Source organism: Ictalurus punctatus, chromosome 14, assembly GCF_001660625.3.
Source record: "Ictalurus punctatus breed USDA103 chromosome 14, Coco_2.0, whole genome shotgun sequence".
In the NCBI taxonomy this organism is placed as follows: Eukaryota; Metazoa; Chordata; class Actinopteri; order Siluriformes; family Ictaluridae; genus Ictalurus; species Ictalurus punctatus.
The window spans coordinates 86,734-114,660 of NC_030429.2; the positions used below are offsets into that span (position 1 = coordinate 86,734).

Genomic DNA, 27,927 nt, shown 5'->3' on the forward strand with positions numbered 1-27,927 from the left:
ACTTAAGAGCATTCGCTTGGTTCATTTATGTTGTGATGGTTTATGCTCTGATGCTTCACGTAATGACTTATGAGGCAAGACTTAAGAGCATTTGCTTGGTTCATTCATGTTGTGATGGTTTCTGTTTCGATCGTTTCAATGTGCCAACCTTGTTTCCGAGCCGTGACAGCGGTTGAGCATGAGACAAGGCTTAACAGGGACTCCAAGGCTTATTTACGGGCTGTTCGGGCGTGTTGTCAACCTTCCAAAGTGTCGTTCGCCTTCTCACCCGCCGCCACGCTTTCCTCGTTAGTATAGTGGACAGTATCTCCGCCTGTCACGCGGAAGACCGGGGTTCGATTCCCCGACGGGGAGTCTCTTTTGCCTTACGCCCCACTGTATGAATGCCACGGGGCTTGTTTGCTCAGCCGACTGCGATTCTGTATGCCGTCAGCCACAGTTTCCATGCGACACATATACTCTACTTTTTCACATTTTTATGCTATTACCACACCAGATTAGATCACTCCGCTAAGAGACAGCTCTCCCGCTGCATGTGGCTGTATTCCACAGGGGAGAACAATACATTCTTCACCACAGGCTGCACGTCGTTATAAGTTTTGGGACACTGTGCCATGAACAAAGCAGCCCTTGCAGGTTGATTTAACGTGTTGCCAATTAAACAGTCTGTATGTGCCACTTGCTTTAAATAAACAGCAGGAGATTGAGCACCAGTGACTTGACACCTACAGCCGACAACGCTACAAGCAGGGTTCATACCTGCACGAGAAAACCACGTTGGATTTAGAGTACGAGGCCTTAACGTGATTTAAGGAAACACTAGGCTTTCTACCGGAGCGGACGGACGTGTTTGTCCGTGTTAGACCCTTCTTCAGCCACAACTTTGCAGTCTCGTTTATATTCTCAGGTTTCCGCACGTGGACGCCCTCATCAGTACATTTATTTCACTCAAGTGAATAGAGCCTTTACTAGTTTACATGAACACATTCGGACGACGTACTTTTTACGTCAAAGCATTTTCCAGGATAGAAAATTTGTTTTGCGCAAGCGTGTTCGATGAATGCCAATGTGCTTTCTTGCTCATCTGAATAGAGTTCCCTCTGCATTACGACGCAGTTTCATAACAGGCTTCAAGTTGCACAGGTGAAACCCCGGTGTAGTTCAAGTCCAGTGTCCTTTCCTCTCTGCAGTCGGGAAGATAGTGCCCACGAGTTAGTTGACACAGACAGTTGACATGCGTTGAGCAGGCATCGAGTTGCGTAGGGGAGACCCCAGTGCATTCCAATTCCAGTGTCATTTTCTCTTGGCCATCAGAGTAAGGCAGCGTGATCCAAGACGTAAGAGCATTTCCTTGGTTCAGTTATGTTCTGATGGTTTATGTTGTGATGGTTTATGTAATGACTCATGAGCCAAGACTCAAGAGCATTGCTTGGTTCATTTATGTTGTGATGGTTTATGTTGTGATGGTTTATGTAATGACTTATGAGCCAAGACTTAAGAGCATTCGCTTGGTTCATTTATGTTGTGATGGTTTATGCTCTGATGCTTCATGTAATGACTTATGAGGCAAGACTTAAGAGCATTTGCTTGGTTCATTCATGTTGTGATGGTTTCTGTTTTGATCGTTTCAATGTGCCAACCTTGTTTCCGAGCCGTGACAGCGATTGAGCATGAGACAAGGCTTAACAGGGACTCCAAGGCTTATTTACGGGCTGTTCGCGCGTGTTCTGAACCTGTTTTGCATTACGCCCTTGCATTGCGCAAGCGTGTTCGATGAATGCCAATGTGCTTTCTTGCTCATCTGAATAGAGTTCCCTCTGCATTTCGACACAGTTTCATAACAGGCTTCAAGTTGCACAGGTTAAACCCCGGTGTAGTTCAAGTCCAGTGTCATTATCTCTTGGCCATCAGAGGAAGGGAGCATGAGTCATGACTGAAGAGCATTTGCTTGGTTCATTTATGTTGTGATGGTTTATGTTGTGATGGTTTATGTAATGACTTATGAGCCAAGTCTTAAGAGCATTGCTTGGTTCATTTATGTTGTGATGGTTTATGTAATGACTTATGAGGCAAGACCTAAGAGCATTCGCTTGGTTCATTCATGTTGTGATGGTTTATGCTCTGATGCTTCACGTAATGACTTATGAGGCAAGACTTAAGAGCATTTGCTTGGTTCATTCATGTTGTGATGGTTTCTGTTTCGATCGTTTCAATGTGCCAACCTTGTTTCCGAGCCGTGACAGCGATTGAGCATGAGACAAGGCTTAACAGGGACTCCAAGGCTTATTTACGGGCTGTTCGGGCGTGTTGTCAACCTTCCAAAGTGTCGTTCGCCTTCTCACCCGCCGCCACGCTTTCCTCGTTAGTATAGTGGACAGTATCTCCGCCTGTCACGCGGAAGACCGGGGTTCGATTCCCCGACGGGGAGTCTCTTTTGCCTTACGCCCCACTGTATGAATGCCACGGGGCTTGTTTGCTCAGCCGACTGCGATTCTGTATGCCGTCAGCCACAGTTTCCATGCGACACATATACTCTACTTTTTCACATTTTTATGCTATTACCACACCAGATTAGATCACTCCGCTAAGAGACAGCTCTCCCGCTGCATGTGGCTGTATTCCACAGGGGAGAACAATACATTCTTCACCACAGGCTGCACGTCGTTATAAGTTTTGGGACACTGTGCCATGAACAAAGCAGGCCTTGCAGGTTGATTTAACGTGTTGCCAATTAAACAGTCTGTATGTGCCACTTGCTTTAAATAAACAGCAGGAGATTGAGCACCAGTGACTTGACACCTACAGCCGACAACGCTACAAGCAGGGTTCATACCTGCACGAGAAAACCCCGTTGGATTTAGAGTACGAGGCCTTAACGTGATTTAAGGAAACACTAGGCTTTCTACCGGAGCGGACGGACGTGTTTGTCCGTGTTAGACCCTTCTTCAGCCACAACTTTGCAGTCTCGTTTATATTCTCAGGTTTCCGCACGTGGACGCCCTCATCAGTACATTTATTTCACTCAAGTGAATAGAGCCTTTACTAGTTTACATGAACACATTCGGACGACGTACTTTTTACGTCAAAGCATTTTCCAGGATAGAAAATTTGTTTTGCGCAAGCGTGTTCGATGAATGCCAATGTGCTTTCTTGCTCATCTGAATAGAGTTCCCTCTGCATTACGACACAGTTTCATAACAGGCTTCAAGTTGCACAGGTGAAACCCCGGTGTAGTTCAAGTCCAGTGTCCTTTCCTCTCTGCAGTCGGGAAGATAGTGCCCACGAGTTAGTTGACACAGACAGTTGACATGCGTTGAGCAGGCATCGAGTTGCGTAGGGGAGACCCCAGTGCATTCCAATTCCAGTGTCATTTTCTCTTGGCCATCAGAGTAAGGCAGCGTGATCCAAGACGTAAGAGCATTTCCTTGGTTCAGTTATGTTCTGATGGTTTATGTTGTGATGGTTTATGTAATGACTCATGAGCCAAGACTCAAGAGCATTGCTTGGTTCATTTATGTTGTGATGGTTTATGTTGTGATGGTTTATGTAATGACTTATGAGCCAAGACTTAAGAGCATTCGCTTGGTTCATTTATGTTGTGATGGTTTATGCTCTGATGCTTCATGTAATGACTTATGAGGCAAGACTTAAGAGCATTTGCTTGGTTCATTCATGTTGTGATGGTTTCTGTTTTGATCGTTTCAATGTGCCAACCTTGTTTCCGAGCCGTGACAGCGATTGAGCATGAGACAAGGCTTAACAGGGACTCCAAGGCTTATTTACGGGCTGTTCGCGCGTGTTCTGAACCTGTTTTGCATTACGCCCTTGCATTGCGCAAGCGTGTTCGATGAATGCCAATGTGCTTTCTTGCTCATCTGAATAGAGTTCCCTCTGCATTTCGACACAGTTTCATAACAGGCTTCAAGTTGCACAGGTTAAACCCCGGTATAGTTCAAGTCCAGTGTCATTATCTCTTGGCCATCAGAGGAAGGGAGCATGAGTCATGACTGAAGAGCATTTGCTTGGTTCATTTATGTTGTGATGGTTTATGTTGTGATGGTTTATGTAATGACTTATGAGCCAAGTCTTAAGAGCATTGCTTGGTTCATTTATGTTGTGATGGTTTATGTAATGACTTATGAGGCAAGACTTAAGAGCATTCACTTGGTTCATTTATGTTGTGATGGTTTATGCTCTGATGCTTCACGTAATGACTTATGAGGCAAGACTTAAGAGCATTTGCTTGGTTCATTCATGTTGTGATGGTTTCTGTTTTGATCGTTTCAATGTGCCAACCTTGTTTCCGAGCCGTGACAGCGATTGAGCATGAGACAAGGCTTAACAGGGACTCCAAGGCTTATTTACGGGCTGTTCGCGCGTGTTCTGAACCTGTTTTGCATTACGCCCTTGCATTGCGCAAGCGTGTTCGATGAATGCCAATGTGCTTTCTTGCTCATCTGAATAGAGTTCCCTCTGCATTTCGACACAGTTTCATAACAGGCTTCAAGTTGCACAGGTTAAACCCCGGTGTAGTTCAAGTCCAGTGCCATTATCTCTTGGCCATCAGAGGAAGGGAGCATGAGTCATGACTGAAGAGCATTTGCTTGGTTCATTTATGTTGTGATGGTTTATGTTGTGATGGTTTATGTAATGACTTATGAGCCAAGTCTTAAGAGCATTGCTTGGTTCATTTATGTTGTGATGGTTTATGTAATGACTTATGAGGCAAGACTTAAGAGCATTCGCTTGGTTCATTCATGTTGTGATGGTTTATGCTCTGATGCTTCACGTAATGACTTATGAGGCAAGACTTAAGAGCATTTGCTTGGTTCATTCATGTTGTGATGGTTTCTGTTTCGATCGTTTCAATGTGCCAACCTTGTTTCCGAGCCGTGACAGCGATTGAGCATGAGACAAGCTTAACAGCGACTCCAAGGCTTATTGACGGGCTGTTCGGGCGTGTTGTCAACCTTCCAAAGTGTCATTCACCTTCTCACCCTCCGCCGTGCTTTCCTCGTTAGTATAGTGGACAGTATCTCCGCCTGTCACGCGGAAGACCGGGGTTCGATTCCCCGACGGGGAGTCTCTTTTGCCTTACGCCCCACTGTTTGAATGCCACGGGGCTTGTTTGCTCAGCCGACTGCGATTCTGTATGCCGTCAGCCATAGTTTCCATGCGACACATATACTCTACTTTTTCACATTTTTATGCTATTACCACACCAGATTAGATCACTCCGCTAAGAGACAGCTCTCCCGCTGCATGTGGCTGTATTACACAGGGGAGAACAATACATTCTTCACCACAGGCTGCACGTCGTTATAAGTTTTGGGACACTGTGCCATGAACAAAGCAGCCCTTGCAGGTTGATTTAACGTGTTGCCAATTAAACAGTCTGTATGTGCCACTTGCTTTAAATAAACAGCAGGAGATTGAGCACCAGTGACTTGACACCTACAGCCGACAACGCTACAAGCAGGGTTCATACCTGCACGAGAAAACCACGTTGGATTTAGAGTACGAGGCCTCAACGTGATTTAAGGAAACAGTAGGCTTTCTACCGGAGCGGACGGACGTGTTTGTCCGTGTTAGACCCTTCTTCAGCCACAACTTTGCAGTCTCGTTTATATTCTCAGGTTTCCGCACGTGGACGCCCTCATCAGTACATTTATTTCACTCAAGTGAATAGAGCCTTTACTAGTTTACATGAACACATTCGGACGACGTACTTTACGTCAAAGCATTTTCCAGGATAGAAAATTTGTTTTGCGCAAGCGTGTTCGATGAATGCCAATGTGCTTTCTTGCTCATCTGAATAGAGTTCCCTCTGCATTACGACGCAGTTTCATAACAGGCTTCAAGTTGCACAGGTGAAACCCCGGTGTAGTTCAAGTCCAGTGTCCTTTCCTCTCTGCAGTCGGGAAGATAGTGCCCACGAGTTAGTTGACACAGACAGTTGACATGCGTTGAGCAGGCATCGAGTTGCGTAGGGGAGACCCCAGTGCATTCCAAGTCCAGTGTCATTTTCTCTTGGCCATCAGAGTAAGGCAGCGTGATCCAAGACGTAAGAGCATTTCCTTGGTTCAGTTATGTTCTGATGGTTTATGTTGTGATGGTTTATGTAATGACTCATGAGCCAAGACTCAAGAGCATTGCTTGGTTCATTTATGTTGTGATGGTTTATGTTGTGATGGTTTATGTAATGACTTATGAGCCAAGACTTAAGAGCATTCGCTTGGTTCATTTATGTTGTGATGGTTTATGCTCTGATGCTTCATGTAATGACTTATGAGGCAAGACTTAAGAGCATTTGCTTGGTTCATTCATGTTGTGATGGTTTCTGTTTTGATCGTTTCAATGTGCCAACCTTGTTTCCGAGCCGTGACAGCGATTGAGCATGAGACAAGGCTTAACAGGGACTCCAAGGCTTATTTACGGGCTGTTCGCGCGTGTTCTGAACCTGTTTTGCATTACGCCCTTGCATTGCGCAAGCGTGTTCGATGAATGCCAATGTGCTTTCTTGCTCATCTGAATAGAGTTCCCTCTGCATTTCGACACAGTTTCATAACAGGCTTCAAGTTGCACAGGTTAAACCCCGGTGTAGTTCAAGTCCAGTGTCATTATCTCTTGGCCATCAGAGGAAGGGAGCATGAGTCATGACTGAAGAGCATTTGCTTGGTTCATTTATGTTGTGATGGTTTATGTTGTGATGGTTTATGTAATGACTTATGAGCCAAGTCTTAAGAGCATTGCTTGGTTCATTTATGTTGTGATGGTTTATGTAATGACTTATGAGGCAAGACTTAAGAGCATTCGCTTGGTTCATTCATGTTGTGATGGTTTATGCTCTGATGCTTCACGTAATGACTTATGAGGCAAGACTTAAGAGCATTTGCTTGGTTCATTCATGTTGTGATGGTTTCTGTTTCGATCGTTTCAATGTGCCAACCTTGTTTCCGAGCCGTGACAGCGATTGAGCATGAGACAAGGCTTAACAGGGACTCCAAGGCTTATTTACGGGCTGTTCGGGCGTGTTGTCAACCTTCCAAAGTGTCGTTCGCCTTCTCACCCACCGCCACGCTTTCCTCGTTAGTATAGTGGACAGTATCTCCGCCTGTCACGCGGAAGACCGGGGTTCGATTCCCCGACGGGGAGTCTCTTTTGCCTTACGCCCCACTGTATGAATGCCACGGGGCTTGTTTGCTCAGCCGACTGCGATTCTGTATGCCGTCAGCCACAGTTTCCATGCGACACATATACTCTACTTTTTCACATTTTTATGCTATTACCACACCAGATTAGATCACTCCGCTAAGAGACAGCTCTCCCGCTGCATGTGGCTGTATTACACAGGGGAGAACAATACATTCTTCACCACAGGCTGCACGTCGTTATAAGTTCTGTGCCATGAACAAAGCAGCCCTTGCAGGTTGATTTAACGTGTTGCCAATTAAACAGTCTGTATGTGCCACTTGCTTTAAATAAACAGCAGGAGATTGAGCACCAGTGACTTGACACCTACAGCCGACAACGCTACAAGCAGGGTTCATACCTGCACGAGAAAACCACGTTGGATTTAGAGTACGAGGCCTTAACGTGATTTAAGGAAACACTAGGCTTTCTACCGGAGCGGACGGACGTGTTTGTCCGTGTTAGACCCTTCTTCAGCCACAACTTTGCAGTCTCGTTTATATTCTCAGGTTTCCGCACGTGGACGCCCTCATCAGTACATTTATTTCACTCAAGTGAATAGAGCCTTTACTAGTTTACATGAACACATTCGGACGACGTACTTTACGTCAAAGCATTTTCCAGGATAGAAAATTTGTTTTGCGCAAGCGTGTTCGATGAATGCCAATGTGCTTTCTTGCTCATCTGAATAGAGTTCCCTCTGCATTACGACACAGTTTCATAACAGGCTTCAAGTTGCACAGGTGAAACCCCGGTGTAGTTCAAGTCCAGTGTCCTTTCCTCTCTGCAGTCGGGAAGATAGTGCCCACGAGTTAGTTGACACAGACAGTTGACATGCGTTGAGCAGGCATCGAGTTGCGTAGGGGAGACCCCAGTGCATTCCAAGTCCAGTGTCATTTTCTCTTGGCCATCAGAGTAAGGCAGCGTGATCCAAGACGTAAGAGCATTTCCTTGGTTCAGTTATGTTCTGATGGTTTATGTTGTGATGGTTTATGTAATGACTCATGAGCCAAGACTCAAGAGCATTGCTTGGTTCATTTATGTTGTGATGGTTTATGTTGTGATGGTTTATGTAATGACTTATGAGCCAAGACTTAAGAGCATTCGCTTGGTTCATTTATGTTGTGATGGTTTATGCTCTGATGCTTCATGTAATGACTTATGAGGCAAGACTTAAGAGCATTTGCTTGGTTCATTCATGTTGTGATGGTTTCTGTTTTGATCGTTTCAATGTGCCAACCTTGTTTCCGAGCCGTGACAGCGATTGAGCATGAGACAAGGCTTAACAGGGACTCCAAGGCTTATTTACGGGCTGTTCGCGCGTGTTCTGAACCTGTTTTGCATTACGCCCTTGCATTGCGCAAGCGTGTTCGATGAATGCCAATGTGCTTTCTTGCTCATCTGAATAGAGTTCCCTCTGCATTTCGACACAGTTTCATAACAGGCTTCAAGTTGCACAGGTTAAACCCCGGTGTAGTTCAAGTCCAGTGTCATTATCTCTTGGCCATCAGAGGAAGGGAGCATGAGTCATGACTGAAGAGCATTTGCTTGGTTCATTTATGTTGTGATGGTTTATGTTGTGATGGTTTATGTAATGACTTATGAGCCAAGTCTTAAGAGCATTGCTTGGTTCATTTATGTTGTGATGGTTTATGTAATGACTTATGAGGCAAGACTTAAGAGCATTCGCTTGGTTCATTTATGTTGTGATGGTTTATGCTCTGATGCTTCACGTAATGACTTATGAGGCAAGACTTAAGAGCATTTGCTTGGTTCATTCATGTTGTGATGGTTTCTGTTTCGATCGTTTCAATGTGCCAACCTTGTTTCCGAGCCGTGACAGCGATTGAGCATGAGACAAGGCTTAACAGGGACTCCAAGGCTTATTTACGGGCTGTTCGGGCGTGTTGTCAACCTTCCAAAGTGTCGTTCGCCTTCTCACCCGCCGCCACGCTTTCCTCGTTAGTATAGTGGACAGTATCTCCGCCTGTCACGCGGAAGACCGGGGTTCGATTCCCCGACGGGGAGTCTCTTTTGCCTTACGCCCCACTGTATGAATGCCACGGGGCTTGTTTGCTCAGCCGACTGCGATTCTGTATGCCGTCAGCCACAGTTTCCATGCGACACATATACTCTACTTTTTCACATTTTTATGCTATTACCACACCAGATTAGATCACTCCGCTAAGAGACAGCTCTCCCGCTGCATGTGGCTGTATTACACAGGGGAGAACAATACATTCTTCACCACAGGCTGCACGTCGTTATAAGTTTTGGGACACTGTGCCATGAACAAAGCAGCCCTTGCAGGTTGATTTAACGTGTTGCCAATTAAACAGTCTGTATGTGCCACTTGCTTTAAATAAACAGCAGGAGATTGAGCACCAGTGACTTGACACCTACAGCCGACAACGCTACAAGCAGGGTTCATACCTGCACGAGAAAACCACGTTGGATTTAGAGTACGAGGCCTCAACGTGATTTAAGGAAACACTAGGCTTTCTACCGGAGCGGACGGACGTGTTTGTCCGTGTTAGACCCTTCTTCAGCCACAACTTTGCAGTCTCGTTTATATTCTCAGGTTTCCGCACGTGGACGCCCTCATCAGTACATTTATTTCACTCAAGTGAATAGAGCCTTTACTAGTTTACATGAACACATTCGGACGACGTACTTTACGTCAAAGCATTTTCCAGGATAGAAAATTTGTTTTGCGCAAGCGTGTTCGATGAATGCCAATGTGCTTTCTTGCTCATCTGAATAGAGTTCCCTCTGCATTACGACGCAGTTTCATAACAGGCTTCAAGTTGCACAGGTGAAACCCCGGTGTAGTTCAAGTCCAGTGTCCTTTCCTCTCTGCAGTCGGGAAGATAGTGCCCACGAGTTAGTTGACACAGACAGTTGACATGCGTTGAGCAGGCATCGAGTTGCGTAGGGGAGACCCCAGTGCATTCCAAGTCCAGTGTCATTTTCTCTTGGCCATCAGAGTAAGGGAGCGTGATCCAAGACGTAAGAGCATTTCCTTGGTTCAGTTATGTTCTGATGGTTTATGTTGTGATGGTTTATGTAATGACTCATGAGCCAAGACTCAAGAGCATTGCTTGGTTCATTTATGTTGTGATGGTTTATGTTGTGATGGTTTATGTAATGACTTATGAGCCAAGACTTAAGAGCATTCGCTTGGTTCATTTATGTTGTGATGGTTTATGCTCTGATGCTTCATGTAATGACTTATGAGGCAAGACTTAAGAGCATTTGCTTGGTTCATTCATGTTGTGATGGTTTCTGTTTTGATCGTTTCAATGTGCCAACCTTGTTTCCGATCCGTGACAGCGATTGAGCATGAGACAAGGCTTAACAGGGACTCCAAGGCTTATTTACGGGCTGTTCGCGCGTGTTCTGAACCTGTTTTGCATTACGCCCTTGCATTGCGCAAGCGTGTTCGATGAATGCCAATGTGCTTTCTTGCTCATCTGAATAGAGTTCCCTCTGCATTTCGACACAGTTTCATAACAGGCTTCAAGTTGCACAGGTTAAACCCCGGTGTAGTTCAAGTCCAGTGTCATTATCTCTTGGCCATCAGAGGAAGGGAGCATGAGTCATGACTGAAGAGCATTTGCTTGGTTCATTTATGTTGTGATGGTTTATGTTGTGATGGTTTATGTAATGACTTATGAGCCAAGTCTTAAGAGCATTGCTTGGTTCATTTATGTTGTGATGGTTTATGTAATGACTTATGAGGCAAGACTTAAGAGCATTCGCTTGGTTCATTTATGTTGTGATGGTTTATGCTCTGATGCTTCACGTAATGACTTATGAGGCAAGACTTAAGAGCATTTGCTTGGTTCATTCATGTTGTGATGGTTTCTGTTTCGATCGTTTCAATGTGCCAACCTTGTTTCCGAGCCGTGACAGCGATTGAGCATGAGACAAGGCTTAACAGGGACTCCAAGGCTTATTTACGGGCTGTTCGGGCGTGTTGTCAACCTTCCAAAGTGTCGTTCGCCTTCTCACCCGCCGCCACGCTTTCCTCGTTAGTATAGTGGACAGTATCTCCGCCTGTCACGCGGAAGACCGGGGTTCGATTCCCCGACGGGGAGTCTCTTTTGCCTTACGCCCCACTGTATGAATGCCACGGGGCTTGTTTGCTCAGCCGACTGCGATTCTGTATGCCGTCAGCCACAGTTTCCATGCGACACATATACTCTACTTTTTCACATTTTTATGCTATTACCACACCAGATTAGATCACTCCGCTAAGAGACAGCTCTCCCGCTGCATGTGGCTGTATTCCACAGGGGAGAACAATACATTCTTCACCACAGGCTGCACGTCGTTATAAGTTTTGGGACACTGTGCCATGAACAAAGCAGCCCTTGCAGGTTGATTTAACGTGTTGCCAATTAAACAGTCTGTATGTGCCACTTGCTTTAAATAAACAGCAGGAGATTGAGCACCAGTGACTTGACACCTACAGCGCTACAAGCAGGGTTCATACCTGCACGAGAAAACCACGTTGGATTTAGAGTACGAGGCCTCAACGTGATTTAAGGAAACACTAGGCTTTCTACCGGAGCGGACGGACGTGTTTGTCCGTGTTAGACCCTTCTTCAGCCACAACTTTGCAGTCTCGTTTATATTCTCAGGTTTCCGCACGTGGACGCCCTCATCAGTACATTTATTTCACTCAAGTGAATAGAGCCTTTACTAGTTTACATGAACACATTCGGACGACGTACTTTACGTCAAAGCATTTTCCAGGATAGAAAATTTGTTTTGCGCAAGCGTGTTCGATGAATGCCAATGTGCTTTCTTGCTCATCTGAATAGAGTTCCCTCTGCATTACGACACAGTTTCATAACAGGCTTCAAGTTGCACAGGTGAAACCCCGGTGTAGTTCAAGTCCAGTGTCCTTTCCTCTCTGCAGTCGGGAAGATAGTGCCCACGAGTTAGTTGACACAGACAGTTGACATGCGTTGAGCAGGCATCGAGTTGCGTAGGGGAGACCCCAGTGCATTCCAAGTCCAGTGTCATTTTCTCTTGGCCATCAGAGTAAGGCAGCGTGATCCAAGACGTAAGAGCATTTCCTTGGTTCAGTTATGTTCTGATGGTTTATGTTGTGATGGTTTATGTAATGACTCATGAGCCAAGACTCAAGAGCATTGCTTGGTTCATTTATGTTGTGATGGTTTATGTTGTGATGGTTTATGTAATGACTTATGAGCCAAGACTTAAGAGCATTCGCTTGGTTCATTTATGTTGTGATGGTTTATGCTCTGATGCTTCATGTAATGACTTATGAGGCAAGACTTAAGAGCATTTGCTTGGTTCATTCATGTTGTGATGGTTTCTGTTTTGATCGTTTCAATGTGCCAACCTTGTTTCCGAGCCGTGACAGCGATTGAGCATGAGACAAGGCTTAACAGGGACTCCAAGGCTTATTTACGGGCTGTTCGCGCGTGTTCTGAACCTGTTTTGCATTACGCCCTTGCATTGCGCAAGCGTGTTCGATGAATGCCAATGTGCTTTCTTGCTCATCTGAATAGAGTTCCCTCTGCATTTCGACACAGTTTCATAACAGGCTTCAAGTTGCACAGGTTAAACCCCGGTGTAGTTCAAGTCCAGTGTCATTATCTCTTGGCCATCAGAGGAAGGGAGCATGAGTCATGACTGAAGAGCATTTGCTTGGTTCATTTATGTTGTGATGGTTTATGTTGTGATGGTTTATGTAATGACTTATGAGCCAAGTCTTAAGAGCATTGCTTGGTTCATTTATGTTGTGATGGTTTATGTAATGACTTATGAGGCAAGACTTAAGAGCATTCGCTTGGTTCATTTATGTTGTGATGGTTTATGCTCTGATGCTTCACGTAATGACTTATGAGGCAAGACTTAAGAGCATTTGCTTGGTTCATTCATGTTGTGATGGTTTCTGTTTCGATCGTTTCAATGTGCCAACCTTGTTTCCGAGCCGTGACAGCGATTGAGCATGAGACAAGGCTTAACAGGGACTCCAAGGCTTATTTACGGGCTGTTCGGGCGTGTTGTCAACCTTCCAAAGTGTCGTTCGCCTTCTCACCCGCCGCCACACTTTCCTCGTTAGTATAGTGGACAGTATCTCCGCCTGTCACGCGGAAGACCGGGGTTCGATTCCCCGACGGGGAGTCTCTTTTGCCTTACGCCCCACTGTATGAATGCCACGGGGCTTGTTTGCTCAGCCGACTGCGATTCTGTATGCCGTCAGCCACAGTTTCCATGCGACACATATACTCTACTTTTTCACATTTTTATGCTATTACCACACCAGATTAGATCACTCCGCTAAGAGACAGCTCTCCCGCTGCATGTGGCTGTATTACACAGGGGAGAACAATACATTCTTCACCACAGGCTGCACGTCGTTATAAGTTTTGGGACACTGTGCCATGAACAAAGCAGCCCTTGCAGGTTGATTTAACGTGTTGCCAATTAAACAGTCTGTATGTGCCACTTGCTTTAAATAAACAGCAGGAGATTGAGCACCAGTGACTTGACACCTACAGCCGACAACGCTACAAGCAGGGTTCATACCTGCACGAGAAAACCACGTTGGATTTAGAGTACGAGGCCTTAACGTGATTTAAGGAAACACTAGGCTTTCTACCGGAGCGGACGGACGTGTTTGTCCGTGTTAGACCCTTCTTCAGCCACAACTTTGCAGTCTCGTTTATATTCTCAGGTTTCCGCACGTGGACGCCCTCATCAGTACATTATTTCACTCAAGTGAATAGAGCCTTTACTAGTTTACATGAACACATTCGGACGACGTACTTTACGTCAAAGCATTTTCCAGGATAGAAAATTTGTTTTGCGCAAGCGTGTTCGATGAATGCCAATGTGCTTTCTTGCTCATCTGAATAGAGTTCCCTCTGCATTACGACACAGTTTCATAACAGGCTTCAAGTTGCACAGGTGAAACCCCGGTGTAGTTCAAGTCCAGTGTCCTTTCCTCTCTGCAGTCGGGAAGATAGTGCCCACGAGTTAGTTGACACAGACAGTTGACATGCGTTGAGCAGGCATCGAGTTGCGTAGGGGAGACCCCAGTGCATTCCAAGTCCAGTGTCATTTTCTCTTGGCCATCAGAGTAAGGCAGCGTGATCCAAGACGTAAGAGCATTTCCTTGGTTCAGTTATGTTCTGATGGTTTATGTTGTGATGGTTTATGTAATGACTCATGAGCCAAGACTCAAGAGCATTGCTTGGTTCATTTATGTTGTGATGGTTTATGTTGTGATGGTTTATGTAATGACTTATGAGCCAAGACTTAAGAGCATTCGCTTGGTTCATTTATGTTGTGATGGTTTATGCTCTGATGCTTCATGTAATGACTTATGAGGCAAGACTTAAGAGCATTTGCTTGGTTCATTCATGCTGTGATGGTTTCTGTTTTGATCGTTTCAATGTGCCAACCTTGTTTCCGAGCCGTGACAGCGATTGAGCATGAGACAAGGCTTAACAGGGACTCCAAGGCTTATTTACGGGCTGTTCGCGCGTGTTCTGAACCTGTTTTGCATTACGCCCTTGCATTGCGCAAGCATGTTCGATGTATGCCAATGTGCTTTCTTGCTCATCTGAATAGAGTTCCCTCTGCATTTCGACACAGTTTCATAACAGGCTTCAAGTTGCACAGGTTAAACCCCGGTGTAGTTCAAGTCCAGTGTCATTATCTCTTGGCCATCAGAGGAAGGGAGCATGAGTCATGACTGAAGAGCATTTGCTTGGTTCATTTATGTTGTGATGGTTTATGTTGTGATGGTTTATGTAATGACTTATGAGCCAAGTCTTAAGAGCATTGCTTGGTTCATTTATGTTGTGATGGTTTATGTAATGACTTATGAGGCAAGACTTAAGAGCATTCGCTTGGTTCATTTATGTTGTGATGGTTTATGCTCTGATGCTTCACGTAATGACTTATGAGGCAAGACTTAAGAGCATTTGCTTGGTTCATTCATGTTGTGATGGTTTCTGTTTCGATCGTTTCAATGTGCCAACCTTGTTTCCGAGCCGTGACAGCGATTGAGCATGAGACAAGGCTTAACAGGGACTCCAAGGCTTATTTACGGGCTGTTCGGGCGTGTTGTCAACCTTCCAAAGTGTCGTTCGCCTTCTCACCCGCCGCCACGCTTTCCTCGTTAGTATAGTGGACAGTATCTCCGCCTGTCACGCGGAAGACCGGGGTTCGATTCCCCGACGGGGAGTCTCTTTTGCCTTACGCCCCACTGTATGAATGCCACGGGGCTTGTTTGCTCAGCCGACTGCGATTCTGTATGCCGTCAGCCACAGTTTCCATGCGACACATATACTCTACTTTTTCACATTTTTATGCTATTACCACACCAGATTAGATCACTCCGCTAAGAGACAGCTCTCCCGCTGCATGTGGCTGTATTACACAGGGGAGAACAATACATTCTTCACCACAGGCTGCACGTCGTTATAAGTTTTGGGACACTGTGCCATGAACAAAGCAGCCCTTGCAGGTTGATTTAACGTGTTGCCAATTAAACAGTCTGTATGTGCCACTTGCTTTAAATAAACAGCAGGAGATTGAGCACCAGTGACTTGACACCTACAGCCGACAACGCTACAAGCAGGGTTCATACCTGCACGAGAAAACCACGTTGGATTTAGAGTACGAGGCCTTAACGTGATTTAAGGAAACACTAGGCTTTCTACCGGAGCGGACGGACGTGTTTGTCCGTGTTAGACCCTTCTTCAGCCACAACTTTGCAGTCTCGTTTATATTCTCAGGTTTCCGCACGTGGACGCCCTCATCAGTACATTTATTTCACTCAAGTGAATAGAGCCTTTACTAGTTTACATGAACACATTCGGACGACGTACTTTACGTCAAAGCATTTTCCAGGATAGAAAATTTGTTTTGCGCAAGCGTGTTCGATGAATGCCAATGTGCTTTCTTGCTCATCTGAATAGAGTTCCCTCTGCATTACGACACAGTTTCATAACAGGCTTCAAGTTGCACAGGTGAAACCCCGGTGTAGTTCAAGTCCAGTGTCCTTTCCTCTCTGCAGTCGGGAAGATAGTGCCCACGAGTTAGTTGACACAGACAGTTGACATGCGTTGAGCAGGCATCGAGTTGCGTAGGGGAGACCCCAGTGCATTCCAAGTCCAGTGTCATTTTTCTCTTGGCCATCAGAGTAAGGCAGCGTGATCCAAGACGTAAGAGCATTTCCTTGGTTCAGTTATGTTCTGATGGTTTATGTTGTGATGGTTTATGTAATGACTCATGAGCCAAGACTCAAGAGCATTGCTTGGTTCATTTATGTTGTGATGGTTTATGTTGTGATGGTTTATGTAATGACTTATGAGCCAAGACTTAAGAGCATTCGCTTGGTTCATTCATGTTGTGATGGTTTATGCTCTGATGCTTCATGTAATGACTTATGAGGCAAGACTTAAGAGCATTTGCTTGGTTCATTCATGTTGTGATGGTTTCTGTTTTGATCGTTTCAATGTGCCAACCTTGTTTCCGAGCCGTGACAGCGATTGAGCATGAGACAAGGCTTAACAGGGACTCCAAGGCTTATTTACGGGCTGTTCGCGCGTGTTCTGAACCTGTTTTGCATTACGCCCTTGCATTGCGCAAGCGTGTTCGATGAATGCCAATGTGCTTTCTTGCTCATCTGAATAGAGTTCCCTCTGCATTTAGACACAGTTTCATAACAGGCTTCAAGTTGCACAGGTTAAACCCCGGTGTAGTTCAAGTCCAGTGTCATTATCTCTTGGCCATCAGAGGAAGGGAGCATGAGTCATGACTGAAGAGCATTTGCTTGGTTCATTTATGTTGTGATGGTTTATGTTGTGATGGTTTATGTAATGACTTATGAGCCAAGTCTTAAGAGCATTGCTTGGTTCATTTATGTTGTGATGGTTTATGTAATGACTTATGAGGCAAGACTTAAGAGCATTCGCTTGGTTCATTTATGTTGTGATGGTTTATGCTCTGATGCTTCACGTAATGACTTATGAGGCAAGACTTAAGAGCATTTGCTTGGTTCATTCATGTTGTGATGGTTTCTGTTTCGATCGTTTCAATGTGCCAACCTTGTTTCCGAGCCGTGACAGCGATTGAGCATGAGGACAAGGCTTAACAGCGACTCCAAGGCTTATTGACGGGCTGTTCGGGCGTGTTGTCAACCTTCCAAAGTGTCGTTCGCCTTCTCACCCGCCGCCACGCTTTCCTCGTTAGTATAGTGGACAGTATCTCCGCCTGTCACGCGGAAGACCGGGGTTCGATTCCCCGACGGGGAGTCTCTTTTGCCTTACGCCCCACTGTATGAATGCCACGGGGCTTGTTTGCTCAGCCGACTGCGATTCTGTATGCCGTCAGCCACAGTTTCCATGCGACACATATACTCTACTTTTTCACATTTTTATGCTATTACCACACCAGATTAGATCACTCCGCTAAGAGACAGCTCTCCCGCTGCATGTGGCTGTATTACACAGGGGAGAACAATACATTCTTCACCACAGGCTGCACGTCGTTATAAGTTTTGGGACACTGTGCATGAACAAAGCAGGCCTTGCAAGTGGATTTAACGTGTTGCCAATTAACAGTCTGTATGTGCCACTTGCTTTAAATAAACAGCAGGAGATTGAGCACCAGTGACTTGACACCTACAGCCGACAACGCTACAAGCAGGGTTCATACCTGCACGAGAAAACCCCGTTGGATTTAGAGTACGAGGCCTTAACGTGATTTAAGGAAACACTAGGCTTTCTACCGGAGCGGACGGACGTGTTTGTCCGTGTTAGACCCTTCTTCAGCCACAACTTTGCAGTCTCGTTTATATTCTCAGGTTTCCGCACGTGGACGCCCTCATCAGTACATTTATTTCACTCAAGTGAATAGAGCCTTTACTAGTTTACATGAACACATTCGGACGACGTACTTTACGTCAAAGCATTTTCCAGGATAGAAAATTTGTTTTGCGCAAGCGTGTTCGATGAATGCCAATGTGCTTTCTTGCTCATCTGAATAGAGTTCCCTCTGCATTACGACGCAGTTTCATAACAGGCTTCAAGTTGCACAGGTGAAACCCCGGTGTAGTTCAAGTCCAGTGTCCTTTCCTCTCTGCAGTCGGGAAGATAGTGCCCACAAGTTAGTTGACACAGACAGTTGACATGCGTTGAGCAGGCATCGAGTTGCGTAGGGGAGACCCCAGTGCATTCCAAGTCCAGTGTCATTTTCTCTTGGCCATCAGAGTAAGGCAGCGTGATCCAAGACGTAAGAGCATTTCCTTGGTTCAGTTATGTTTTGATGGTTTATGTTGTGATGGTTTATGTAATGACTCATGAGCCAAGACTCAAGAGCATTGCTTGGTTCATTTATGTTGTGATGGTTTATGTTGTGATGGTTTATGTAATGACTTATGAGCCAAGACTTAAGAGCATTCGCTTGGTTCATTTATGTTGTGATGGTTTATGCTCTGATGCTTCACGTAATGACTTATGAGGCAAGACTTAAGAGCATTTGCTTGGTTCATTCATGTTGTGATGGTTTCTGTTTTGATCGTTTCAATGTGCCAACCTTGTTTCCGAGCCGTGGACAGCGATTGAGCATGAGACAAGGCTTAACAGGGACTCCAAGGCTTATTTACGGGCTGTTCGCGGCGTGTTTCTGAACCTGTTTTGCATTACGCCCTTGCATTGCGCAAGCGTGTTCGATGAATGCCAATGTGCTTTCTTGCTCATCTGAATAGAGTTCCCTCTGCATTTCGACACAGTTTTCATAACAGGCTTCAAGTTGCACAGGGTTAAACCCCGGTGTAGTTCAAGTCCAGTGCCATTATCTCTTGGCCATCAGAGGAAGGGAGCATGAGTCATGACTGCAGAGCATTTGCTTGGTTCATTTATGTTGTGATGTTTATGTTGTGATGGTTTATGTAATGACTTATGAGCCAAGTCTTAAGAGCATTGCTTGGTTCATTTATGTTGTGATGGTTTATGTAATGACTTATGAGGCAAGACTTAAGAGCATTCGCTTGGTTCATTTATGTTGTGATGGTTTATGCTCTGATGCTTCACGTAATGACTTATGAGGCAAGACTTAAGAGCATTTGCTTGGTTCATTCATGTTGTGATGGTTTCTGTTTTGATCGTTTCAATGTGCCAACCTTGTTTCCGAGCCGTGACAGCGATTGAGCATGAGACAAGGCTTAACAGGGACTCCAAGGCTTATTTACGGGCTGTTCGCGCGTGTTCTGAACCTGTTTTGCATTACGCCCTTGCATTGCGCAAGCGTGTTCGATGAATGCCAATGTGCTTTCTTGCTCATCTGAATAGAGTTCCCTCTGCATTTCGACACAGTTTCATAACAGGCTTCAAGTTGCACAGGTTAAACCCCGGTGTAGTTCAAGTCCAGTGCCATTATCTCTTGGCCATCAGAGGAAGGGAGCATGAGTCATGACTGAAGAGCATTTGCTTGGTTCATTTATGTTGTGATGGTTTATGTTGTGATGGTTTATGTAATGACTTATGAGGCAAGACTTAAGAGCATTCGCTTGGTTCATTCATGTTGTGATGGTTTATGCTCTGATGCTTCACGTAATGACTTATGAGGCAAGACTTAAGAGCATTTGCTTGGTTCATTCATGTTGTGATGGTTTCTGTTTCGATCGTTTCAAGGTGCCAACCTTGTTTCCGAGCCGTGACAGCGATTGAGCATGAGACAAGCTTAACAGCGACTCCAAGGCTTATTGACGGGCTGTTTCGGGCGTGTTGTCAACCTTCCCAAAGTGTCATTCACCTTCTCACCCTCCGCCATGCTTTCCTCGTTAGTATAGTGGACAGTATCTCCGCCTGTTCACGCGAAGACCGGGGTTCGATTCCCCGACGGGTGAGTCTCTTTTGCCTTACGCCCCACTGTTTGAATGCCACGGGGCTTGTTTGCTCAGCCGACTGCGATTCTGTATGCCGTCAGCCATAGTTTCCATGCGACACATATACTCTACTTTTTCACATTTTTATTGCTATTACCACACCAGATTAGATCACTCCGCTAAGAGACAGCTCTCCCGCTTCATGTGGCTGTATTACACAGGGGGAGAACAATACATTCTTCACCACAGGCTGCACGTCGTTATAAGTTTTGGGACACTGTGCCATGAACAAAGCAGCCCTTGCAGGTTGATTTAACGTGTTGCCAATTAAACAGTCTGTATGTGCCACTTGCTTTAAATAAACAGCAGGAGATTGAGCACCAGTGACTTGACACCTACAGCCGACAACGCTACAAGCAGGGTTCATACCTGCACGAGAAAACCACGTTGGATTTAGAGTACGAGGCTTAACGTGATTTAAGGAAACACTAGGCTTTCTACCGGAGCGGACGGACGTGTTTGTCCGTGTTAGACCCTTCTTCAGCCACAACTTTGCAGTCTCGTTTATATTCTCAGGTTTCCGCACGTGGACGCCCTCATCAGTACATTTATTTCACTCAAGTGATAGAGCCTTTACTAGTTTACATGAACACATTTGGACGACGTACTTTACGTCAAAGCATTTTCCAGGATAGAAAATTTGTTTTGCGCAAGCGTGTTCGATTGAATGCCAATGTGCTTTTCTTGCTCATCTGAATAGAGTTTCCCTCTGCATTTCGACACAGTGTTTCATAACAGGCTTCAAGTTGCACAGGTTAAACCCCCGGTGTAGTTCAAGTCCCAGTGCCATTATCTCTTGGCCATCAGAGGAAGGGAGCATGAGTCATGACCTGAAGAGCATTTGCTTGGTTCATTTATGTTGTGATGGTTTATGTTGTGATGGTTTATGTAATGACTTATGAGCCAAGTCTTAAGAGCATTGCTTGGTTCATTCTATGTTGTGATGGTTTATGTAATGACTTATTGAGGCAAGACTTAAGAGCATTCGCTTGTTCATTTATGTTGTTGATGGTTTATGCTCTGATGCTTCACGTAATGACTTATGAGGCAAGACTTAAGAGCATTTGCTTGGTTCATTCATGTTGTGATGGTTTCTGTTTCGATCGTTTCAATGTGCCAACCTTGTTTCCGAGCCGTGACAGCGATTGAGCATGAGACAAGCTTAACAGCGGACTCAAGGCTTATTTACGGGCTGATTCGCGCGTGTTCTGAACCTGTTTTGCATTACGCCCTTGCATTGCGCAAGCGTGTTCTCGATGAATGCCAATGTGCTTTCTTGCTCATCTGAATAGAGTTCCCTCTGCATTTCGACACAGTTTCATAACAGGCTTCAAGTTGCACAGGTTAAACCCCGGTGTTAGTCAAGTCCAGTGTCATTATCTCTTGGCCATCAGAGGAAGGGAGCATGAGTCATGACTGAAGAGCATTCTGCTTGGTTCATTTATGTTGTGATGGTTTATGTTGTGATGGTTTATGTAATGACTTATGAGCCAAGTCTTAAGAGCATTGCTTGGTTCATTTATGTTGTGATGGTTTATGTAATGACTTATGAGGCAAGACTTAAGAGCATTCGCTTGGTTCAATTTATGTTGTGATGGTTTATGCTCTGATGCTTCACGTAATGACTTATGAGGCAAGACTTAGAGCATTTGCTTGGTTCATTCATGTTGTGATGGTTTCTGTTTTGATCGTTTCAATGTGCCAACCTTGTTTCTGAGCCGTGACAGCGATTGAGCATGAGACAAGGCTTAACAGGGACTCCAAGGCTTATTTACGGGCTGTTCGCGCGTGTTCTGAACCTGTTTTGCATTACGCCCTTGCATTGCGCAAGCGTGTTCGATGAATGCCAATGTGCTTTCTTGCTCATCTGAATAGAGTTCCCTCTGCATTTCGACACAGTTTCATAACAGGCTTCAAGTTGCACAGGTTAAACCCCGGTGTAGTTCAAGTCCAGTGTCATTATCTCTTGGCCATCAGAGGAAGGGAGCATGAGTCATGACTGAAGAGCATTTGCTTGGTTCATTTATGTGTGATGGTTTATGTGTGATGGTTTATGTAATGACCTTATGAGCCAAGTCTTAAGAGCATTGCTTGGTTCATTTATGTTGTGATGGTTTATGTAATGACTTATGAGGCAAGACTTAAGAGCATTCGCTTGGTTCATTTATGTTGTGATGGTTTATGCTCTGATGCTTCACGTAATGACTTATGAGGCAAGACTTAAGAGCATTTGCTTGGTTCATTCATGTTGTGATGGTTTCTGTTTTGATCGTTCAATGTGCCAACCTTGTTTCCGAGCCGTGACAGCGATTTGAGCATGAGACAAGGCTTAACAGGGACTCCAAGGCTTATTTACGGGCTGTTCGCGCGTGTTCTGAACCTGTTTTGCATTACGCCCTTGCATTGCGCAAGCGTGTTCGATGAATGCCCAATGTGCTTTCTTGCTCATCTGAATAGAGTTCCCTCTGCATTTCGACACAGTTTCATAACAGGCTTCCAAGTTGCACAGGTTAAACCCCGGTGTAGTCAAGTCCAGTGTCATTATCTCTTGGCCATCAGAGGAAGGGAGCATGAGTCATGACTGAAGAGCATTTGCTTGGTTCATTTATGTTGTGATGGTTTATGTTTGATGGTTTATGTAATGACTTATGAGCCAAGTCTTAAGAGCATTGCTTGGTTCATTATGTTGTGATGGTTTATGTAATGACTTATGAGGCAAGACTTAAGAGCATTCGCTTGGTTCATTTATGTTGTGATGGTTTATGCTCTGATGCTTCACGTAATGACTTATGAGGCAAGACTTAAGAGCATTTGCTTGGTTCATTCATGTTGTGATGGTTTCTGTTTGATCGTTTCAATGTGCCAACCTTGTTTCCGAGCCGTGACAGCGATTGAGCATGAGACAAGGCTTAACAGGGACTCCAAGGCTTATTTACGGGCTGTTCGCGCGTGTTCTGAACCTGTTTTGCATTACGCCCTTGCATTGCGCAAGCGTGTTCGATGAATGCCAATGTGCTTTCTTGCTCATCTGAATAGAGTTCCCTCTGCATTTCGACACAGTTTCATAACAGGCTTCAAGTTGCACAGGTTAAACCCCGGTGTAGTTCAAGTCCAGTGTCATTATCTCTTGGCCATCAGAGGAAGGGAGCATGAGTCATGACTGAAGAGCATTTGCTTGGTTCATTTATGTTGTGATGGTTTATGTTGTGATGGTTTATGTAATGACTTATGAGCCAAGTCTTAAGAGCATTGCTTGGTTCATTTATGTTGTGATGGTTTATGTAATGACTTATGAGGCAAGACTTAAGAGCATTCGCTTGGTTTCATTTATGTTGTGATGGTTTATGCTCTGATGCTTCACGTAATGACTTATGAGGCAAGACTTAAGAGCATTTGCTTGGTTCATTCATGTTGTGATGGTTTCTGTTTTCGATCGTTTCAATGTGCCAACCTTGTTCCGAGCGTGACAGCTGATTTGAGCATGAGACAAGCTTAACAGCGACTCCAAGGCTTATTTACGGGCTGTTCGCGCGTGTTCTGAACCTGTTTTGCATACGCCCTTGCATTGCGCAAGCGTGTTCGATGAATGCCAATGTGCTTTCTTGCTCATCTGAATAGAGTTTCCCTCTGCATTTCGACACAGTTTCATAACAGGCTTCAAGTTGCACAGGTTAAACCCGGTGTAGTTCAAGTCCAGTGTCATTATCTCTTGGCCATCAGAGGAAGGGAGCATGAGTCATGACTGAAGAGCATTTGCTTGGTTCATTTATGTTGTGATGGTTTATGTTGTGATGGTTTATGTAATGACTTATGAGCCAAGTCTTAAGAGCATTGCTTGGTTCATTTATGTTGTGATGGTTTATGTAATGACTTATGAGGCAAGACTTAAGAGCATTCGCTTGGTTCATTTATGTTGTGATGGTTTATGCTCTGATGCTTCACGTAATGACTTATGAGGCAAGACTTAAGAGCATTTGCTTGGTTCATTCATGTTGTGATGGTTTCTGTTTTTGATCGTTTCAATGTGCCAACCTTGTTTCCGAGCCGTGACAGCGATTGAGCATGAGACAAGGCTTAACAGGGACTCCAAGGCTTATTTACGGGCTGTTCGCGCGTGTTTCTGAACCTGTTTTGCATTACGCCCTTGCATTGCGCAAGCGTGTTCGATGAATGCCAATGTGCTTTCTTGCTCATCTGAATAGAGTTCCCTCTGCATTTCGACACAGTTTCATAACAGGCTTCAAGTTGCACAGGTTAAAACCCCGGTGTAGTTCAAGTCCAGTGCCATTATCTCTGGCCATCAGAGGAAGGGAGCATGAGTCATGACTGAAGAGCATTTGCTTGGTTCATTTATGTTGTGATGGTTTATGTTGTGATGGTTTATGTAATGACTTATGAGCCAAGTCCTTAAGAGCATTGCTTGGTTCATTTATGTTGTGATGGTTTATGTAATGACTTATGAGGCAAGACTTAAGAGCATTCGCTTGGTTCATTCATGTTGTGATGGTTTATGCTCTGATGCTTCACGTAATGACTTATGAGGCAAGACTTAAGAGCATTTGCTTGGTTCATTCATGTTGTGATGGTTTCTGTTTCGATCGTTTCAATGTGCCAACCTTGTTTCCGAGCCGTGACAGCGATTGAGCATGAGACAAGCTTAACAGCGACTCCAAGGCTTATTGACGGGCTGTTCGGGGCGTGTTGTCAACCTTCCAAAGTGTCATTCACCTTCTCACCCTCCGCCATGCTTTCCTCGTTAGTATAGTTGGACAGTATCTCCGCCTGTCACGCGGAAGACCGGGGTTCGATTCCCCGACGGGGAGTCTCTTTTGCCTTACGCCCCACTGTTTGAATGCCACGGGGCTTGTTTGCTCAGCCGACTGCGATTCTGTATGCCGTCAGCCATAGTTTCCATGCGACACATATACTCTACTTTTTCACATTTTTATGCTATTACCACACCAGATTAGATCACTCCGCTAAGAGACAGCTCTCCCGCTGCATGTGGCTGTATTACACAGGGGAGAACAATACATTCTTCACCACAGGCTGCACGTCGTTATAAGTTTTGGGACACTGTGCCATGAACACAGCAGCCCTTGCAGGTTGATTTAACGTGTTGCCAATTAAACAGTCTGTATGTGCCACTTGCTTTAAATAAACAGCAGGAGATTGAGCACCAGTGACCTTGACACCTACAGCCGACAACGCTACAAGCAGGGTTCATACCTGCACGAGAAAACCACGTTGGATTTAGAGTACGAGGCCTTAACGTGATTTAAGGAAACCACTAGGCTTTCTACAGGAGCGGACGGACGTGTTTGTCCGTGTTAGACCCTTCTTCAGCCACAACTTTGCAGTCTCGTTTATATTCTCAGGTTTCCGCACGTGGACGCCCTCATCAGTACATTTATTTCACTCAAGTGAATAGAGCCTTTACTAGTTTACATGAACACATTTGGACGACGTACTTTACGTCAAAGCATTTTCCAGGATAGAAAATTTGTTTTGCGCAAGCGTGTTCGATGAATGCCAATGTGCTTTCTTGCTCATCTGAATAGAGTTCCCTCTGCATTTCGACACAGTTTCATAACAGGCTTCAAGTTGCACAGGTTAAACCCCGGTGTAGTTCAAGTCCAGTGCCATTATCTCTTGGCCATCAGAGGAAGGGAGCATGAGTCATGACTGAAGAGCATTTGCTTGGTTCATTTATGTTGTGATGGTTTATGTTGTGATGGTTTATGTAATGACTTATGAGCCAAGTCTTAAGAGCATTGCTTGGTTCATTTATGTTGTGATGGTTTATGTAATGACTTATGAGGCAAGACTTAAGAGCATTCGCTTGGTTCATTTATGTTGTGATGGTTTATGCTCTGATGCTTCACGTAATGACTTATGAGGCAAGACTTAAGAGCATTTGCTTGGTTCATTCATGTTGTGATGGTTTCTGTTTCGATCGTTTCAATGTGCCAACCTTGTTTCCGAGCCGTGACAGCGATTGAGCATGAGACAAGCTTAACAGCGACTCCAAGGCTTATTTACGGGCTGTTCGCGCGTGTTCTGAACCTGTTTTGCATTACGCCCTTGCATTGCGCAAGCGTGTTCGATGAATGCCAATGTGCTTTCTTGCTCATCTGAATAGAGTTCCCTCTGCATTTCGACACAGTTTCATAACAGGCTTCAAGTTGCACAGGTTAAACCCCGGTGTAGTTCAAGTCCAGTGTCATTATCTCTTGGCCATCAGAGGAAGGGAGCATGAGTCATGACTGAAGAGCATTTGCTTGGTTCATTTATGTTGTGATGGTTTATGTTGTGATGGTTTATGTAATGACTTATGAGCCAAGTCTTAAGAGCATTGCTTGGTTCATTTATGTTGTGATGGTTTATGTAATGACTTATGAGGCAAGACTTAAGAGCATTCGCTTGGTTCATTTATGTTGTGATGGTTTATGCTCTGATGCTTCACGTAATGACTTATGAGGCAAGACTTAAGAGCATTTGCTTGGTTCATTCATGTTGTGATGGTTTCTGTTTTGATCGTTTCAATGTGCCAACCTTGTTTCCGAGCCGTGACAGCGATTGAGCATGAGACAAGGCTTAACAGGGACTCCAAGGCTTATTTACGGGCTGTTCGCGCGTGTTCTGAACCTGTTTTGCATTACGCCCTTGCATTGCGCAAGCGTGTTCGATGAATGCCAATGTGCTTTCTTGCTCATCTGAATAGAGTTCCCTCTGCATTTCGACACAGTTTCATAACAGGCTTCAAGTTGCACAGGTTAAACCCCGGTGTAGTTCAAGTCCAGTGTCATTATCTCTTGGCCATCAGAGGAAGGGAGCATGAGTCATGACTGAAGAGCATTTGCTTGGTTCATTTATGTTGTGATGGTTTATGTTGTGATGGTTTATGTAATGACTTATGAGCCAAGTCTTAAGAGCATTGCTTGGTTCATTTATGTTGTGATGGTTTATGTAATGACTTATGAGGCAAGACTTAAGAGCATTCGCTTGGTTCATTTATGTTGTGATGGTTTATGCTCTGATGCTTCACGTAATGACTTATGAGGCAAGACTTAAGAGCATTTGCTTGGTTCATTCATGTTGTGATGGTTTCTGTTTTGATCGTTTCAATGTGCCAACCTTGTTTCCGAGCCGTGACAGCGATTGAGCATGAGACAAGGCTTAACAGGGACTCCAAGGCTTATTTACGGGCTGTTCGCGCGTGTTCTGAACCTGTTTTGCATTACGCCCTTGCATTGCGCAAGCGTGTTCGATGAATGCCAATGTGCTTTCTTGCTCATCTGAATAGAGTTCCCTCTGCATTTCGACACAGTTTCATAACAGGCTTCAAGTTGCACAGGTTAAACCCCGGTGTAGTTCAAGTCCAGTGTCATTATCTCTTGGCCATCAGAGGAAGGGAGCATGAGTCATGACTGAAGAGCATTTGCTTGGTTCATTTATGTTGTGATGGTTTATGTTGTGATGGTTTATGTAATGACTTATGAGCCAAGTCTTAAGAGCATTGCTTGGTTCATTTATGTTGTGATGGTTTATGTAATGACTTATGAGGCAAGACTTAAGAGCATTCGCTTGGTTCATTTATGTTGTGATGGTTTATGCTCTGATGCTTCACGTAATGACTTATGAGGCAAGACTTAAGAGCATTTGCTTGGTTCATTCATGTTGTGATGGTTTCTGTTTTGATCGTTTCAATGTGCCAACCTTGTTTCCGAGCCGTGACAGCGATTGAGCATGAGACAAGGCTTAACAGGGACTCCAAGGCTTATTTACGGGCT

At 44.8% G+C, this 27,927-nt stretch overlaps 10 non-coding genes across 10 annotated transcripts; all 10 read left to right on the forward strand.

Annotated features, from left to right (window-relative positions):
* Window positions 1-282: 282 nt before the first annotated feature.
* On the forward strand, window positions 283-354 carry trnad-guc (transfer RNA aspartic acid (anticodon GUC)). Its single transcript has one exon. It is a non-coding gene; the product is annotated as a tRNA-Asp (tRNA).
* A 2,002-nt stretch (window positions 355-2,356) lies between these two features.
* trnad-guc (transfer RNA aspartic acid (anticodon GUC)) lies at window positions 2,357-2,428 on the forward strand. Its single transcript has one exon. It is a non-coding gene; the product is annotated as a tRNA-Asp (tRNA).
* Window positions 2,429-5,011: 2,583 nt separating this feature from the next.
* On the forward strand, window positions 5,012-5,083 carry trnad-guc (transfer RNA aspartic acid (anticodon GUC)). Its single transcript has one exon. It is a non-coding gene; the product is annotated as a tRNA-Asp (tRNA).
* A 2,000-nt stretch (window positions 5,084-7,083) lies between these two features.
* trnad-guc (transfer RNA aspartic acid (anticodon GUC)) lies at window positions 7,084-7,155 on the forward strand. Its single transcript has one exon. It is a non-coding gene; the product is annotated as a tRNA-Asp (tRNA).
* Window positions 7,156-9,147: 1,992 nt separating this feature from the next.
* trnad-guc (transfer RNA aspartic acid (anticodon GUC)) lies at window positions 9,148-9,219 on the forward strand. Its single transcript has one exon. It is a non-coding gene; the product is annotated as a tRNA-Asp (tRNA).
* Window positions 9,220-11,219: 2,000 nt separating this feature from the next.
* Window positions 11,220-11,291, forward strand: trnad-guc (transfer RNA aspartic acid (anticodon GUC)). Its single transcript has one exon. It is a non-coding gene; the product is annotated as a tRNA-Asp (tRNA).
* A 1,993-nt stretch (window positions 11,292-13,284) lies between these two features.
* trnad-guc (transfer RNA aspartic acid (anticodon GUC)) lies at window positions 13,285-13,356 on the forward strand. The gene has a single exon. It is a non-coding gene; the product is annotated as a tRNA-Asp (tRNA).
* Window positions 13,357-15,355: 1,999 nt separating this feature from the next.
* trnad-guc (transfer RNA aspartic acid (anticodon GUC)) lies at window positions 15,356-15,427 on the forward strand. The gene has a single exon. It is a non-coding gene; the product is annotated as a tRNA-Asp (tRNA).
* A 2,002-nt stretch (window positions 15,428-17,429) lies between these two features.
* Window positions 17,430-17,501, forward strand: trnad-guc (transfer RNA aspartic acid (anticodon GUC)). Its single transcript has one exon. It is a non-coding gene; the product is annotated as a tRNA-Asp (tRNA).
* Window positions 17,502-24,884: 7,383 nt separating this feature from the next.
* trnad-guc (transfer RNA aspartic acid (anticodon GUC)) lies at window positions 24,885-24,957 on the forward strand. The gene has a single exon. It is a non-coding gene; the product is annotated as a tRNA-Asp (tRNA).
* The last annotated feature ends 2,970 nt before the right edge of the window (window positions 24,958-27,927 follow it).